At 46.2% G+C, this 14,863-nt stretch overlaps 1 protein-coding gene across 1 annotated transcript in view; it reads right to left on the bottom strand.

Moving 5' to 3' along the window:
- LOC119187481 (CD109 antigen) overlaps positions 1-14,863 on the bottom strand; it is a 173,229-nt gene that overhangs the window by 126,551 nt on the left and 31,815 nt on the right. The window lies entirely within an intron of this gene.

The raw sequence follows: 14,863 nt of genomic DNA, 5'->3' as shown, positions 1-14,863 counted from the left end.
CGCCGTGGCCGGGACTCAACCCCGCAACCTTCAGGTGAGCAGTTGAGCGCCGTAAGCATCTTTACCGCCATGGCGGGTGTCGTTTGAGCATTAGCAGGTTAAATATGACCATCGAGATGTTGATAGCTGCAGATTTTCAGAAGAACAGAAAGGGCGATAGCTGCTTGATAATTATAGCTAGACCAACGTGCGCAACCGTTGCTCTCAGACAGATGTCAAACGGGACAGTCACTTTTGGAGTTGGTAGCTCTCGCGTACCACTCGGCTGTAGCAATTCGATGCAAAAATGTAATTCACTTATTGAGCACAGTCGTAGGTTGCATCAAATTATGCTATTGTTCAGTTCTTAACAATCTCGCATATTTTAAAAGAAAGTAGTTGTTGATTGCAGCAGTCAGTAGTAGTAGTAGTAGTAGTAGTAGTAGTAGTAGTAGTAGTAGTAGTAGTAGTAGTAGTGTCCGACGATGATGATGCCTCTCTTCCAATGACTCGAGCCCACAATCGGTATCAACCTGAAGCTGGTAGTATTAAATAACAATTACAACAATAATACACATATATAAGGTAAATATATAAGCGATATCATGTTTAATATCTTTATTAACCTCACTCATACCCTCCCAAATCCTGTTGGCTTCTTTCACCAGTGCAAAATACTTCAAATGTGCGCTCATACTTCTTTATCGGTCCAGGAACGCTTCAGGTTTTTAGTTTTGATAAACAAGATCGTGAGGTTAGTTATTAGTGCAGCTTATGGTTGAGTACAGCGTTGACGGACCGAAACTAAAAAATTGATGTGTAAGCAGAGCACGTACTCTCGTTTTCAGCGTTCCCCGTATCATCGTAGTTTTGTCTTTCCCGCTCTCTAAATTTGTTACTTCCCCATGTTTTTACCCGTGCAGGGTAGCATACCGGTAATAACACGACAGCGCTAAATAGTTTTGTTTCGCAGAAATTCCGGTGTCGTTTGTTATGAGCAAAAATCATCATATTATGCGTGACCCAAATCTTGAGAACGATGCAAATAAAATAACTAACTGACAAAAAAAAACCCGCAGGAGAGTGAGGACCACACCGGGGTTTCTTGGGTCCGAGTAAGGATGAAACTCAGGCCATTTGCGTGAACAGCGGATGTTCTACCACACGGCCAGGCCTCTGCTTGTGAAAACAGTGAACAAAACTTCTGCTTGGAAATGCAGTGAAAGTAGCTTGAAAGTATCGCAAGCACGCTCGTCCAGTATACATGCTTCACAATGCAACATGAAATATTGCAGTAATATTGCGTGGTGTACGCGTCCATTGCCAACGGGCGCCAGAACATGGGATTATCATAATGGCTCCGTGGTTGAGAGCCAGTACCCCACTACCAAAGGTACACACGCTACTGCGCCTATTTTCTTAAGGCCACGTATAGTGAGTGCATAGCAAATTCGAAAAGGTTTCATGTACTAAGTGTTTCATATACGCATAGGAACAGGGTGTCGCTATCGCGTTCAACACCTGACGGCGAAGCATTAGGGTCCCCCATTTTTTCTAAACGCCTTAACATTCCTGCTTTTCCTCTCTATTTTGCCTTCCTTCCTTCCGTGACTCGAACACTTACCCACCAATATTGACTTTATCTTTAGCGGCCAGATATGCAGCGACATTTCGCTATTATCACGCGCTTGTAGGAGTCGTCAATTCACAGGTCGGCAAGCTCATTGAGACTCGCATTGAGCCGTGAGTATGGAGAGTAATATTATTATAAGTTTGAGTCAGTCCAGTCGAGATAATTTTATTAAGTCGGAGTCGAGTGAGTCAGGTTGAGGAAACCCTTGGTAAGTTAGTCCGAGTCATAAGCAGAAAATGTATTTCTTGAGTACAGTTATAATATTTGGGGTTCAACGTCCCAAAATGACGATAGGAATAAGAGAAACGTTGAAATTTCTGAAGTCTTCATGGAGGACTCCAGAAATTTCCACCGCCTGAGGTCCTTCAAAGGGCCCTTCATCGGCAAGTTTTAGTTGACGAGTGCAATGCAATACACTGGGCGTTCATGATTAGGTACACCAAAATTTGCAACGCAACACGCCGGGAAAATGGGTCAAATTTTAAACAGAACGCCGCTTTGCCTTCATCTTGCGGGCCGCCGCCCCAAAGTCGAGAAGATGGCGTACAATGAATAGGGAAGAGAGGCTCAAGTTTGCGCAGCGCCGTTCGCCACCCTAGCGGAGAGAGGGCAAAGCTCCGGTCGCTCGGAAGGGCCACGTTTTCTTAGTTTTCCCATTGCGGGCATGGTAAACATATTCTGCGGGACTTTTATCTCGCATTTCGCACGCTATTGGCGCCACTCCTTCGTCATCCTGGAAAGCAGGCACGCACCCTTGCTGCATTGTGAGCTGCTACAAAAGTTTAAAAATATCGAAGAGCTGCAAACTGCCCTTGAGGTTCAACCGTTTCCAATGCAAGCAGTGTGCGAAGTAATGGCATCAAGAGTGGATTATGGCAGTTCGTCGATACTTCCATGGTCTTGTCACTTTGAAGAATTTTTTTTGTCGTGCACACTATTACCAACTAATAACGGGGAGAAACGTGATGGCCGGACTCGTATGAAAAGTGCGTATGTAAGCTGAAGCTAAATCAAATAGACAACCGCTCTGCATATCGAGATTGGGCACTGGTTTTCCGAGACAACCATTTGAAATGCGGAAGCAGCAGAGATTGCTAGCTTAATACACCACTGTTAAAATACTGTACCATGAGCCCTGCAAGTGCTTTATTCAGCTGATGACGGCAGACTTCTCGTCGCCGCTCACTGTAAACATACTTATGCTGCGTGTTCACGTTGAGCCTTTATGCGCACAGTTCTTGCAAGCAACACCCACCGATAAGTTAACAGGCTGAGGTGTCGCGATGCTAAGATCGAAGTCATGAGTTCGATTCCCGTATAAGCGAGCTGCATTTCCACGGAAATGAAACGTGGTAACACTACATGTGCTTAGATTTAGGTGCATCAATGGCAGACAGGGCGTTTTGGTAATGCATATTTCATGCGTACGATGGGATGATGCTCAATGTAAACAGAAGTAGTGCTAGGTGTGGTGCACCCTCTGTGAGTTGTCATCGCCGCGCCTAACACTTCAAATATATTTAGTAGGTGTACGTTAAAAACCTCAGGTGGCCGCAATTTATCTGGAGTCTCACGCCACGGTGTGCTTCCTAGTGATATTACGGATTTGGCATGTAAAATATTATATTCTCGCATGCACCTGAGCTGCGGGTGATATACAGCTGCCGCTATAAAAACTAGTTGAAAAAAAAAAACCAAGACAGCAATAAAGTTTTCGATGGTTTCGCGAAATTAAACGCGGAGATCAGGGGTAAATCTCGGTGTAACCGAAACATGCTCGATCCCAGTGCACGGGTATTGTGTAATATGACGAAGACCAAGTGAGCTGTTAAAACAGTCAAATCGATATTCCAATCAGTGAACACGTTGCATGCGTTATCAAGCGTGAATATTATCCGAAATGAAACATGCGCTGAAGGACACATGAACATGCATGGTCCAAGTGGACATAAAAACTTTTTGTTTGTGAGCGCATCATTATGCTTTCAAAGGAGCTGTAAAAATATCCAAGGTGACATGGAACTTACGATGCGATATTTTTAACATCCGATGAAAACCTCTGCAAAAGTGAAACTCTTATGAAACCTAGCACTGCGCATTGCGATGGTGCCAGCGACTCAGCAGGGAGACGTAAGTTTAGGCTCTTCACACTGACCTCCTAATGAATATAAAGCCACACGACAAACTTGACCTCCAAGCAATCGAAATCCGAACGCTACGTACACAGGCACGCGAAAGCGTGGTGGTGGTTCGACGACAGCTCTGAGAATTCATGACTGCCGCAGCAAATGGACGTTTTGCCAGACATATAGAATTCGCACCGTCCATCGCCACGCACATAGTACTCGCTTAATGACATCGTGTTTGACGACTTAACTTTTTGGTCCCACAAAGGCTGTCGATGAATCCCTCTCGTTTCTGGTGATAACCACACCGTAAAAATGTTTTTAAAACCGTTTTCAACCTTCGGAGCAAGTCACAGATGACGCTGCACGTGCAGGTTGATCAAACTAGAGTTACTGTATATGGTATACCTTTAGGTATACCTAAAGGTAGCATATACAGTAACTCTAGATCAGACAACAGCGCGTGTAGAGCACGTGAACGTGCTGAGAGAGCGCAAGCAGAAGGCGTGCTCGGAGTGACGAGCGTCTGGTTTTTGCTAGAAAGGTGGCAAAACGCACGCGGCGCAGCGCCCCCTGGCCGAGATTGGGAGGCCTATAACCCTTGGTAGTTATCGGAGCTTTGACGAGGCTCTTCTACGTAAGCATTAGTGCTCTGACGTCACCCACAGTAGCACGTGACATTGCGGGAATCATTCGAAGCAACATGAGTAATTTGTACTATCTGCTGCTTGTTAATGAATGAAAGCTGAGAGAAATATTAATACACACAAGGGGAATGCGCATATGTTTTTATTAATTTTTTTCTTTGAATGGCAGCGAGATGTGATACTAATCTGCCTCCGTTCTGCACGCGTTCGAGTTCTCGCCGTTTTCCACGTCGTGCAGGTGCCAGCAACGCTTGGCACGTTTTTTGGTGCATCGTCTCTGACAGCAGTTCAAGCGATGCGACGCGGTGTGTCACGGTAAGGATCTATGGTATACGTGCGAGCCTCTCCGAACGTCCGGGCTCCGAGGAATCCATCTCGCGGAAACAGCTAGGCAGTATACCACGAAGAACGCCGGCACAACATGACAGCACCGCTCGCGTCCTCGGGGGCTCGGGCACGTGATGCGCTCTTGATCTTGCGTGCGTGTGACGTGTTCACGTGTTTGCGTCATGCGATCCTCCGGCTCCGATGACAAAGAGGGCAGGGAACGGGTTCGGCTTGCGAAGACAACACGGGGCGAACGTCGAGGGTTTCGAGCTCACCTCCTCGCGTAATGGTTAATTAATTCATTTGTGGGTTTTAAGACCCATAACCACGACATGATTATGAGAGACGCCGCAGTGGAGGACTCCGAAACCCTCGCGTAATGGTTTCGCACTTCAAAATGTTGGTTTACTGAGCTCCTAATGAATCCTTTAAAAAAAATATTGTGTCCCGATTCTCTCCATTAGGCACACAACAATTTACGGTGTCTAACTAAAATTTTTTATGCGCAATAATATGGGGTCAGCGCTTGTGCGCTTGTGCCACAGCAACTTGTGGAAGGCTGTGAAGTGTCGTGTCAGTTCGCAGACGCTGGTCTCGCTCGGCGTACACGTTACGCTGAGTAATTCAGCAGGGATGACCTCATTCTTCATTGAATTCTAAGCTTCAGGCAAGTACTAGAGCAGAAGCTGCGGAGCCGATACAGGCGCAGTGCCTGGTGCGTACCTGCGTACAATACTATGTATACGGCCCTCTCCTTTCTAAACGCACGTATACGTAGCACAAACTTGAGCTAATTGGAAGACGTGTAATCAGCGAGATAATGTCGACAGTGGTTGAGCGAGAAGACACGAAATAAGCTAAAAAATTGATAACGACGCGTTGTTCACACGTAGGTTTGTCTGGTAATCATGAGATTTTGGCGCGACATCGGTACATGCGCCGACACTGAAGCAGCCTTCTGCGCGTCGAGAAAATTCCCGTAATCTCATACAAGAACATATATATTTTCACGGGGTCATGACGCCGGCTAAGGCAGACGTGGTTTGTCGAAAATGAAACCGTTTATTCGGCCGAAATTGTGGCCTCTAAACGAAAAGGTCACAGTGCTACGCACTGGCACTGATAGCGGCGAACAGGGCGTCAGCCGTCGATCAGCTGACAAGCGGTGACGCGCGTCGGCTTTTATACATGTGCCATTTAGTATTCCAGCCTTATCGCTAGCAGCCACGTAAGTTTCATAAAAATCTGCTGTGTTCGCGTTGGGTGCGAAATCTTGATTTGATTTGATTGATATGTGGAGTTTAACGTCCCAAAACCACTATATGATTATGAGAGACGCCGTAGTGGAGGGCTCCGGAAATTTAGACAACCTGGGGTTCTTTGACGTACACCCAAATCTGATAACACGGGCCTACAACATTTCCGCCTCCATAGGAAATGCAGCCGCCTGGGTGCGAAATCTTGACAAAACGATATAATACGCTAGAGAAGCTTTTAGAACAGAGTTTTAGCTATAGGCGAGTTTACGAGCGAGCGGGCGAGCGGAGATGGCAGCGGAGCACTCCGCTGCCCTCTCTGCTCACACGCTCGCTTGTAAACCCGCCTAGCTAAAACTCTCTACTGAGTCATGGTTTGCGCTGACAGTCTCTGTGGGTAAACCGAATAATGCAAAAAATAATAGAGAGAGAGAGAGAGAGAGAACTATATTAATGAAGAGCTCGAGAAGTTCATCTGGCTTTTCACCTGGCACGCTACTTCAGGAACCGGGTGATGACTATGATATATACAGTGATAAACACATAACGCATACAGTCACGCACATGCACTGCACTATTTACAACGTTTCGTTCAGTTTTGTAGCCCCCAAGAATGTCAGTATAGCGTGTCTGAGGCGTGTAGCGCTGGAGCTGCTCTGCCATGGTTCTAGAATATCTGTCAACTTCTGTTGACAGATATTCTGTGTGTCTGTGTCCCGTTGTATATCTTTAAGGCCATCTTCAGAGACATCTGTCTTATGCGTATACTGTGCACTCACAGAAGACGTGATTGATGTCTTCTATGATGTTACATTGGACACACAACAGTGAGTCTGACAGTGCTATTTCGTCCCTTAAGTAATTGGCATATGTTACGTTTAAACGGATGTGGTGTAAACATGTTTCGCTTTGACTGTTGAGGCCTCGTGCCTTACAAAGTGACACAACGGATCGATCTTGTGCAGAGGTTCATACTGATGTCTATAGGGTTTCTCCAGAGGTATCGCTGGAGGCGCCGCAGTGTTTTGCCTCGAGAAAGATATCTCGACAATTTCTGCCGAAGCGTGATGTCTAGCTTTGACAGCGTCATCAGTCCGGACGTTGCCTTGTATTCCGCAGTGGGCAGGCATCCACTGCTGAACAATGCGGTGATGGAAGCCGTAGGCTTTCTTACATAAGCGTTTGATGTCCATGACGATTTGGTCTCGAGTGCATTGAACAGCACTGCAGACTTCAGGGACTGCAGTGCTGCTCTCGAGTCATTAAAGATGACCCAGGACTCAGCTGTCTGTCTACGATGCAGTTAAAGGCAGCCCGTAGTGCAGCCAGTTCAGTGGCTGTAGATGAGGTGCAGTGACAGAGTGGCAGAGTTGGTGAAATTCGAAGATGGAATCTAGACACCAATGACGAAAATGAGAAACGCTCGTTGCATTATATACTGTTTTTTTTAAACACCGGGGACATGTTAGCTGATGCAACATTTCATTACACAATTCCTCGCGCATGAGGAGGGCATTAGTTTACGAAATAAATGATTAAGCTTTGTGACAAGCACGCAGGAGGAGAGAGGGATCATTGGTGTAACCAAGGAAGGGGGAGAATATTTACCATCACCCCTGAAACCTTTCAACTTTGCTTGTCTGTATAAAAACGATTTTCCGCAGCAGTGCATGCACGCGGGCATGCTTGATCACGTGATCGCTACGGTCCTTGGGCCAGCTAATTGGCCGATCGATGCCGCAAACGTAGCCGTACCGCGCAAGGTGGTTGTAGCAAGGTCTAAAGATGACACATTTTGCACAGCAAAACATAGTTCGATATCGCATCAATGTTGACAAGGCTAAGGCATTTGCGTTTGCTTGGCAGGTACTATGGTGCAGTGATAAGTGGTGACAATTCTGCTACGCATTTACATCGTTTATCTTTGATTGGGCATTAGTTTAGATTGGGCATTAGTTTTGATTGGGCATTAGATTGGGCATTACATGCGGTTAATTACTGATGGTTATTTGTGACTACAAATTAGAATGGCTGCACCATGCGGACGCGACCACCCACTTCGGTCCGAACTCGCACTTGCCCACACTCTTGACAGCAATGAATAAATAGTGAAATCGATGTCGCTTTGGGTCACCTTACGCCGAGATTAAAGGATTAGGTATGTTTTGTCTTCATTATCAAAATAAGCAGTGTTTAATTTACCACGTCTTCTGAGCATTGACTACGAAGATGTGGGTACATCGTTGTTACTTCATCATATTGCAATGTTACGCAACATAATACCAAACTGTTACGTCATCGTGATGTCACCTAACAATACGTCGCGTGATGAAGTCATCACACTACATCTCCGCTTGTTCAAACAGAATGCTGCCGGAAGGAGGCATGGGAGCATCTTTACACCGACTAGGAAAGAACAGAACATGACTTTCACATTAAGCGATTGCATTAGGGACGCTATGAGTGAGTGAGTTAATAAACTTTATTTCCTGATCCGGCATGTTTGTGGTCTGGGCGTTACGGCACAAGGAGGTACCCAAAAAACTAGTCTCCGTACAGCCACCCTGGCCGGCTATATAAGCTTTTTTTTCCTTGTACGTGCTTTTGAACTTCATATTACTTACTACAAAACAGATTTGGAAACAGCATCATGATCATCATCATCATCATCAGCCTGACTACGTCCACTGCAGGACAAAGGCCTCTCCCATGTTCCGCCAGTTAACCCGGTCCTGTGCTTGCTGCTGCCAATTTATACCCGCAAACTTCTTAATCTCATCTGCCCGCCTAACCTTCTCTCTCCTCCTAACCCGCTTGCCTTCTCTGGGAATCCAGTTCGTTAACCTTAATGACCAGCGGCTATCCTGTCTATCCTATCAGAAAAATATCCTATCAATATAAGGCTTCTTTCGTTTAATGACATCTTCAGCTCCGATTTTTAAATGCGGAGCATTTCTTAGTCGCACCATGTCGCGGTTCCGGGGAAGGCGGCACCATCCCCACCCCCACTGCGTATGCTCGCGTCTCGTGCCTACTGTCGCTCCCATGCTCCTCTCTCGCCTCGCAAGGCCGACGCAGGCAGCGTCTGCTAGTAAAAAAAAAAAAAAAAAACGACTGCTCGGTCTGCACAATCGTTCACTGGCCGCCCGGTATATGTAAGCACTAGCCGAATTACTGTATATGCTACCTTTAAGTAGCAGAGTTGCGCCAATGTTTTCCGGGCACCGTTTGCTCCTCTTGTAAGAGCTCTGTGCCCCTATTCGGCGAGCGCCATCACGTGGTAATAGTTGGTTTATTTGCACTGCAAAAAAAGCCAACACTACGCAAACGACCCCAATTCTTCACAGATTCCGGGCAGATCAAGCGTGGTTGACATTGGTTGTTGTTATTCTCACCACGCTTCTACCGATACTGTAGCCATGTTGCCCGTTGGTCACAAGTAATGTGGTTGCAAGTACATTCTTTGTTGAGTTGTACTACAGTTCACGTGATTAGACGTGCGTGCAGCGGGTGTTGCTATAGAAACAATAGTGTTCAGTGAGGAAGCAATGAACGCTTCGCTTCTTTTATCCATCCACGGCACTGCCAAACTTACTCTTGTATTACCCACAGATGCAGTGAATACATTATACATGCATAGTTGGCCAGCGTGTGTTAGCTGCATACGTCTAAATTGGTCTGACAGGTAAAACATATGAATAAAGAAGAATAACTCAAACTGGAATTATTCGAATCGGAAATGTGTTGCAGTTGGCGCGTGAATTTAATTCAGCTTTCGAACCTCAAGCGATAGGAATGTAGGACGCGACAAAGCTGTAGAACAACGATTCACATCAGCTGTTGTGAGCCGCGATTGTAATACGAGAGCCGTGCGTAACATGGGCGTCGCACGGCCACTCTCGATCGCTATCCAGCTCGACTCAGTAGAAGACGATTAAACTATAGCGGGCTTCCTCGCACAAATGAGTCGAACGCGACAAAAACATTTTATCCCTAACTGGTTCTAGCATGATCAAAAATGCAAAATTAATTTCATATCTGTTGTTTTTTTGCCACGTGGCGGTGGTCTAGTGGCTAAGGTACTCGGCTGCTGACTCGCAGGTCGCGGGTTCGAATCCCGGCTGCGGCTGTTGCATTTACGATGGAGGCGGAAATGTTGCAGGCCTGTGTGCTCAGATTTGGGTGCACGTTAAAGAACCCCAGGTGGTCAAAATTTCCGGAGCCCTCCACTACGGCGTCTCTCATAATCATATGGTGGTTATGGAACGTTAAACCCTACATATCAATCAATCAATTTTATATCTGTTAATGGGAAAAACAGCGAAAAAGACGAAGCTAATGTCTGACCAAATATAAATACTCTATCTCACTGATTCAACGAGCCGACGCACTTTGTTTCAGTATTACTTACTAAGAACGTAAGCATAAGATAAAGGCTTCTAGGTGGGATCGGAGCAACCAAGTTTTGTTCAGACCTCCATGAAAATAGAAAGAAAGCGAAAAAATAAATAAAGCAACGCAGTACTCAGAAGTGCAAGTGCTGCTCCTACGCGGGTGGTGAGCGGCTTCCCCGCAAGACATTTGAACTTAAATTGGCTTATTTTGGCTCAACTCCGCAACATAAATGTAGCATATAAATAAACAGTAAGCACGGGATCGCGCGTTCGGAATTCGCTCAAGGTCGTCGTTACTTGGCTTTCACTTGATTTCACGCTTTGCTTGACTCGAGTAGATGCGATGGAAGCAAGAGTACCTTCACCCAGTAGTGGGGCACAACCCGACATCAGCGTACCACCACTCGTTGAAGGCAACGCTTCTCCTTCATTCAATAAATAAGAGTTATAAAGACGAAATAACAATAACAATTCCCAAACCATACCCAATTACGCAACATTCAGGTGATACCCCCCGGTCCCCACCACTCTGCGACGCATTCACTCGAGTTCCCCCCGTGGTAAGACGTGGATGGCTTTTTTATTGCTCGGTATCCATTTCTAGCAGCGCTTCGAGATAGGTAATAGTGCACTTCAAATTGTAAAAGACTATGTCTACTTAGGGCAGGTAATAACCGCGGAGCTGAACCACGAGACTGAAGTAACTAGAAGAATAAGAATGAGGTGGAGCACATTTGGCAAGCACTCTCAAATTATGACGGGTAGATTGCCACTATCCCTCAAGAGGAAGGTATATAACAGCTGTATCTTGCCGGTACTTAGCTACGGAGCAGAAACCTGGAGACTTACAAAGAGGGCTCAGCTTAAATTGAGGACGACGCAGCGAGCAATGGAAAGAAAAATGGTAGGTGTAACCTTAGGAGACAAGAAGAGAGCAGAGTGGATTAGGGAACAAACGGGGGTTAAGGATGTCATAGTTGAAATCAAGAAGAGGAAATAGACATGGGCCGGGCAAGTAGCGCGTAGACAGGATAACCGCTGGTCATTAGGGGGAAATAACTGGACTCCCAGAGAAGGCAAGCGGGTTAGGGGGAGACAGAAGGTTAGGTGGGCAGATGAGATTAAGAAGTTTGCGGGTATAAATTGGCAGCAGCAAGCACAGGACCGGGTTAACTGGCGGAACATGGGAGAGGCCTTTGTCTTGCAGTGGACGTAGTCTGGCTGATGATGATGATAATGACAACGACAATGATGATGATGATGATGATTATTATGATCCATTTCTCCGCTCTAAATGACCGCCAGTCGTATCGTCTCTCCTCTGAATTTTGTGGCCCGCTAATGTACATTTCTTTCTATTGATGTCAACTAAAGCTTCGGTTACTCCAGTTTGTTCTCTGGCCCATTCTGCGGTATTCCAATCTCTTAATGATACGATTTCCGTATTCTGCTCTGTAGCGCGCTTCGGGGTTCTTAACTCTTTATTCTAGTTTCCGTGTAATCCTCTTATAGGTTCGGATCCGTATGTTTGAACTGGCAGTGCGCAGCGGTCGTGCACTTTTCTAATTAGGGACAGTGACATAATGCCTGACATCGTTTGGTAATTTCGGCCGTATGCGCTTCATCCCGGGAATGTTCTTCGGCGAATTTCTTTCTCATGCGAAGGCTGCCCTGTTAGTAATTGACCAAAATGCAGACACTCTTTTACCGACTCCAAATGTTGGCGGTCAGTCGCGAACACTTCTTTTTCGCATTACCACTGTTCATTATTTTTGCTTCCAGGTTATTCCCATCCAGGCCTGCTTTAGTACTTACTCAGTGTGGGTATTCTCTCCCTATTAGGCAACTTTATTTGTAGTAATTTTGATATAAATATTAATTATTATAGTTGCTGTTTTCTGGTATAACTACTGCACATAAAGTCCCCATACTTTGCTTGGCTTGATTGTCTGTCTGTTAGCCTCCCTGCCTTCTCCCTTTCTATTTGCCTCCGCCCTGCTTCATTGTCTGTTGATTCTGACTAATGTTGTGTCTAACTAAGAAAACGAGTCCTTAAGTTACCGTTCCGGAGTAGTAGTAGTAGTATAGTAGTAGTAGTAGTAGTAGTAGTAGTAGTAGTAGTAGTAGTAGTAGTAGTAGTAGTAGTAGTAGTAGGCGATACCCTGATGTAGTAAATTAAGGCAGACCATTCCATTTTCCCATTTATCTCGCAAACTGCGCAAGTGGTCGACGCCGAACAATGGTACAGAGACGCCCTCTAGGGCGTCTCTGTCTCTATAGAGGGCAAGACATCTGCGCAACCTGCGCACGTTTGTTACCCCAGATGATTCGGCGCAAAGTATACAAAGAAAGCGAGAACATGCGAAGGCGCTCGGGATTGTGAGGGGAAGTCGGCGCGCATTCCTTCCGAGCGAGCAGCGTTCGCCCTTTGGCGTGGCGGCGCGAGCACAGCGGGTGCCCGTAGCGCCGGAGGCAGGCCGCGCTCGCCGGGCACTGCCGAACGGAACGACGCGCCTCGTAAATACGCACAGATGGCGGCACGAGCAAGCCGCGGAGAAAGAAACAGCGCGCAAAGCAAAGAGCGGCTAGCGGCAGCACCGGCACGACCTGCCTCCACGCTGCTGAGGAAGGCATGGCACTCTTCGTGCCCAGCGGGGAGATAAACGCGAACGATCGGCGTGAGAAACGCGCCTCCTCTGAGAACGAGTACCGGGCCCCTCCACGTGATATGCACTATACTCGTTCGAGGAACCTCGGCGAGCTCCGTCTAGCAGCAACGTCGTATTCGGGCGCGCCCGTTCGATCCCCCGGCGATTATAGGAATATATGCTGGTTAAACGCACCGTGTTTGCAACATGCACGGTACATGTATGCAGACTACCGAATTGTCATCTTACTTGAAATAGCGTTTTTGGGCAAGTTCGTTTTCTTTGTCAGCGTATATATTGCGGGACACAACCCAAGAACTGCATGAAATGCCATGAATACAGGCTCTATTTACTTAAAATAAATTGGCCTTCAAAAGCATCACATTTTCGTATAGAGGGATGAGCAACAGCCTGTGCAAACGCATTTGTAATATTTCACATCCCATGCACACACTGTGTGTAGTGCCATATAAAACTGAGTAACCAACTAAAGATTATGAAGCGGGCTTTTATTATCGCATCTGCGTTTGTCGTATTTTAGGCCGTCCTTGGGGTGCGCCCTGCGCAACACATGCAAAAACATTATTCTACAAAGGTCCATTCTATACATTGTCTCTTAAAGGTTAAAATGACCTACGTTGGCGTACAACCGTACTTCAGCTAAGGCCCATTTACATTGACCCGACGAGGGCGAGTTGAGTCTAAATAAACAGGTTTTTTGGACTCGCCCTCACCATGTATAAGCGGACGCGTCGGGGCGGAGAGTCGTCGCGGCGAGTCCCGTCGACCCGGAGACAGGGGGTAGGTTCACCGAACTCACCGCGCTCAGAAAGGGCATGTATAACCGGTCGCGCTGAGTTGACGGCTCGTGACCTCTCCCGCCCGTCGCGGTCTTCGCTTCCCCTGTCCCCATCACTCCGACGTTGCTCTTTCTCTGTCGGCCGGTACGCGCGGTACGCGCGGAGGACATCGTTCTGTTATGCGGTAAATGCAGATCACTTTTATGTTTAAATCTTGCTTGGCACGTTCTACGAGAGCTTGTTGGTTATCGTTCTCACGACCGGCTATTTTGCTCTGCCCGTAGCAGGAAATCGGCTTGTGCGCCAGAAATCTCAAATACGTGCACATGAACGCTTTAATAAAGTTTCTGGTCACCTCGCCATCAGAATAAATTTGCGTAAATTCATAGAATTGTCTACTAATGCGCAGCATTCCAACTCCGCTTGCATTTATTTTGCGTTCTTCACAGCCAGGTTTGACTAAGAAAAGGCAAATACTTTTGGGTATTTTATTCTTTGTAAGTTTTGTTTTGGGTTTTTTTGCAAGTGGTGTAAATTGACTTTATCACAAAAATTAAGTGGCTTTACCAATACATGTAATTTCCCCCAGAGGAAAAGCGTAGTCCAAGGTTGGTTTCGCTCTTTTTAATTCAAGTTTCATTAATCCCTGAATGGACTTAGGCATTTCGAACGTTTTTCGGGTTTAGTGTTTGGGTTTTGGAGGAAATGAGGGTCGTTCCACGCCAAATATCTCAGACAGTACGCTAGACCATCTACGATTACACTCTAAAAAGTAATGGTTGGTCACTTTACTACACTATTCATTTTTGGAACCAATTTTCTAAAGAAAATTTTAATTTCTTAAATATGGTGGCAGTTAGGTTGCGACGAAACTTCGAAAAAGTGAAATATACGCAGCACGGTAAAACGATTCTAGTCGGTAGGAAAAGAACCGCATTTCCTTGTTAAAACGCATTCACCACTAGTGTATGTTAATGTATTTTGCGGGGAAGCAATGCAGTGTTCTTGACCAAAGTCAGAAATTTTTACAGCTTTTCAACTTTTCCGGAGACA

The sequence above is a fragment of the Rhipicephalus microplus genome, chromosome X (genome assembly GCF_043290135.1).
Source record: "Rhipicephalus microplus isolate Deutch F79 chromosome X, USDA_Rmic, whole genome shotgun sequence".
NCBI lineage: Eukaryota > Metazoa > Arthropoda > Arachnida > Ixodida > Ixodidae > Rhipicephalus > Rhipicephalus microplus.
The sequence above is the reverse complement of the archived record's forward strand: the minus strand, read 5'-3'. Positions and strand labels throughout refer to the sequence as shown.